The sequence below is a fragment of the Nematolebias whitei genome, chromosome 2, assembly GCF_014905685.2.
Source record: "Nematolebias whitei isolate Nwh7 chromosome 2, NemWhi1, whole genome shotgun sequence".
Classification (NCBI taxonomy): domain Eukaryota; kingdom Metazoa; phylum Chordata; class Actinopteri; order Cyprinodontiformes; family Rivulidae; genus Nematolebias; species Nematolebias whitei.
Genome location: NC_056499.1, coordinates 13,348,378 through 13,352,329, shown reverse-complemented (window position 1 = coordinate 13,352,329; position 3,952 = coordinate 13,348,378). Strand labels below are relative to the sequence as shown.

The window sequence follows — 3,952 nt, the reverse complement described above, 5'->3', positions numbered from 1 at the left end:
AGTTGAAACAAAATGTAACGTTTGCTTCACGTTGATGGCCACGAGACTCTTGTTTTTTTGAAACTTTTAGATTTTTTTTTTTATATTGTCTACTTGCATCATTTGGAGCATTTACCTGCCTCGTTTTCGCTACTGCTATTAGCATTGTAGCTTTAAGATACTGTCATTTTAGATTTTAGCTTCGGTTTTCTCAGTTTTAGCCTATGGTTAATTAATTTTAGCTTCTTTTTTTACTAATTGTGATTGTAGTTTTTCTCATGTTACTTATTTTTTTGTTATTTTAGCTGTTGTTTAGCCAATTCCATTTTTTGTTTAGCTATAATTTGCTTTTGATTTGGTCGTTTGAACTTTTACATATAGTTTTGCTGGGTATAGCTTTTAGCTACTATTTTGTTAACTTTAATTTTTAGCTTCTGTTTAGTCAGTTTTACCCTTTGGGTTGTTCGTTGTAGCATTTGTTAAGCTCATTTTAACTTTTGTTGAACTAATTTGAGTTGTATTGTTTAAACTTTAGTTTAGCTTTAGTTAAATTATTTTAGCTGTTGATTAGCTTTATCATACGTTTTTGGTAATTTGAGGTTTTACATACAGTTTTGCTGGTTATAGCTTTTAGCTACAATTTTGCTAACTTTAGCATTTAGATTATGTTATTTTAGTTTTAGCATTTGGGTAATTGAATTTAGCTCCTCAGACTGATGAAGTCCTCCGGATAGAGGGCGAAATGTCTTTCCACAAAAAAGAAACTGTCCAGATGACCTGATTGACCATTATTGGATTTTGTACTTGGATGATTGAGCATGAACTTTGATGTCTTAAACCACTTTGGCTGTGGCTGCCTGCCTGGGAGGAGTCAACGGGGGACAGGACAGTCCCCAGAAACCATCTTATTATCAGCACACTGGTTGGTCCACTGAAGGAGTGTACTGCTTGGTGGGGAAAACAGTTTACTTGGGACTCCTCAGACTGATGAAGCCCTCCGGATAAAGGGCGAAACGTCTTTCCACAAAACAGAAAATGTCTAGATGACCTGATTGACCATTATTGGAGTTTAGCTTTTGTTTAGCTAATTGGTTTTTTTGTTTGTTTGTTTGTTTTTGTTTGTTTGTTTAGCTCATTTTAGCTTAAGTTCTGACTGAATTTTAAGTAATTTACTATATTTTAGACGTGAGAACACAGGAACATCTCGGTTTCTTTCCAAAAATCCAACAATTGGACCCAACAGGAATCCTGTTAGCGTCTCCAAACAGCTCGAAGACACCGTGAGACTTTGGACACTCAGGGACTTCACGTAGGGAGCAGATAAAGCCGATGCTCAGACAGAAAACCAAACAAGAACTCCAAGTTTTCCTGCAGAAGAACAAAGTCCAACAATAACCAATGTCCAAAAACAGCCGAGGGACACGAGAGCAAACAGGACAACAGTCAACATGTCGTCCCCTCGTCTTTCACACAGCTTCAGCCTGACAGGGACTTTATTTAGCTCCCGTCACAGGAATTAGTCCTGATTTATTTCATCTGCAGCCTTTTTGTTTTACAGCAGCAGTAAACCATGTGAGCCTGAAGTTTATGGAGACTTTATAGACAGTGGAATCTGTTCTTCTGGTTTGTCTGTCCTCCCTGCTGTAAAGAAAATTAAACTTTCATTTCAGCTGCAACAGGCAGCTAAAATGAGCTGAAAGACTGAGCTCTGAGGAAACAAATACATTTTGTTTTATCTTCCTAAAACTCCTGAAACTTCATGCATGAAGTTCAATTTATGATGGTTTGTCCCAGTTTTTATGATCAAATGCATTTAAAAATGGCTCTCTGAACTGCTCAAATATTATAATAATCCCAATCTGACATAATCTGAGTTAACCAGAGTTTAACAGGTACAGACTTCTATTTAACCACATTCGCTCCATATTTGGAATAAAACCTTCAAATGAAACTTATCGAGCTAACAGGAGTTCTCCAGAGCTCCTGATCAGGCTCTGTGACTTCAGCAGAGGCAGGAAAGTCTTTCATTTTTGGAACGTTATCCAAAGATGTTGCAGTTTATTCCATTCTTCTTTTTTTATCTTCTCCAAAGCAGCAGAAACCGCTGGTTGTTGTCTGACTCTCCATCCTGCTGCTGGACAATAAATAAAACAAACCAAAACAGGCATTTGTTGCACCTGTTTCACATTTTTACTCATTTAGGACAATATTCATTAAAACAGAGAACAAAGATTTAATCTACATCCAACCACACAGATCAGAAAATAAAATCCACGATAGAAAGGACAACAGAAATAGCTTTACCCACGCTCATCAACCATCCATTGTGCCATCTGACGTTTGGTCAGCAGCAGCAGTTTAACCTCTGAAGCTGTACAGGGTTCTGCCCTGTCTCTTCAGGGCGTCCACCACATCCATGGCAGTCACGGTCTTCCTCTTGGTGTGCTTCATGTAGGTAACGGCATTATGATTCATGTTCTCCAGAAAGACATTCAACACACTGCGGGTCTTCTCGATCAGACCGGAGATCCTCTTCACTCTACTGTGGTGAGCCAGATGGCAGATAGCAGGTTTAGTGATTCCCTGGATGTTTTCACGGAGGACTTTACGGTGATGCTTAGCGCCTCATTTACCGAGTCCTTTCCCGCCTTTTCCTCTGCTGGACATTTTCACTAAAGCTCTGTCAGATTTGCACCAGAATGACAACATCAGCTGGGGCAACAACGCCACCAGCCTGATCAAGAAAGCTCATCAGAGACTCTACTTCCTCAGGCGGCTGAGGCGAGCTGGTCTGGGAAGCTCAGTCCTCACCTCCTTCTACAGGTGTGCAGTGGAGAGCATCCTGTGCTCCAGCATCAACGTGTGGCATGGAGGCTGCACAGCTGCAGAAAGAAAAGCTCTGCAGAGAGTGGAGTCAGCCTCCCCACCATCATAGACATCTACACCTCCAGATGCAAAAAGAGGGCCACCTGCATCATGAAGGACCCCACTCACCCAGCACACACACTTTTTGCTCCACTCCCCTCAGGAAGGAGGTTGCGGAGCATTAAGTGTAGAACTACTTGACTGAGGAACAGCTTCTACCCTGAAGCTGTTAGATTCATAAATCCCTAACCAAGAAAATCACTGGAATGCCACTTTAACTGGCAATTTGTCACTTTATCCACGCTGCTGATTATCCATGCTGCTGATTTCTTGCCTTTAAGATGTTGTATTCATACCCATCTGCTTGTAACAGACTCATGTCCAGGCTGATGTTTAATACGCCGTATTATATTATATTCTTATTGTTTAGTGTATATCTTAGATCCTTATGTACTGTTTATTTTTTATAGTTTATATTTTTGCTATCTTTGGGTGTAACTGGGACTTTCAGTATACAATTTTGCTCCACCTCATGTACCACATGTGATGTGAATGGCAATAAAGAACCTTGAACCTTAATCTGCCATCATCCATCCATCATCATCAATCATCCATCCATCATCCATCCATCCTCATCCATAATCCATCCATCATCATCAATCATCCATCCATAATCCATCCATCATCATCAATCATCCATCCATCATTCATTCATAATCCATAAAAGGCGCTTTAAACATCTGTTAAGTTCCTGGCAAGAACCAATGCAAACATGTTTTTTTAGTTTTCTACACTGCCTTATAATCTAGCTGTTTTGTTTTTTTTTTTTCTTTTCTCCTTTTTCCTTTTGTCCTGTCCTTTAGGTTGCCATTTTATTTTATTGTGTAAAAAAAATAAATTTGTATGCCTCTTTTATGACTGTTGTCGTCACTCTTTGTTAAAGAAATCAGGTCTCTCTCTTGTAAATGAGTCCCTGAGGCTCAATGGGATTAACCTGTCTAAATAAAGTTTGAATGAATGAAAAAAATCCATCCATCATCCATTCATGATTCATCCATCGTCATCCATCCATCATCCAACCATAATCCATCATCCATTCATCATTCAT

The 3,952-nt window shown here is 39.4% G+C and overlaps 1 pseudogene; it reads right to left on the bottom strand.

The window, feature by feature from the left end:
• Positions 1-2,337: 2,337 nt before the first annotated feature.
• LOC119429272 lies at positions 2,338-2,649 on the bottom strand (annotated as a pseudogene).
• Between the last annotated feature and the right edge of the window lie 1,303 nt (positions 2,650-3,952).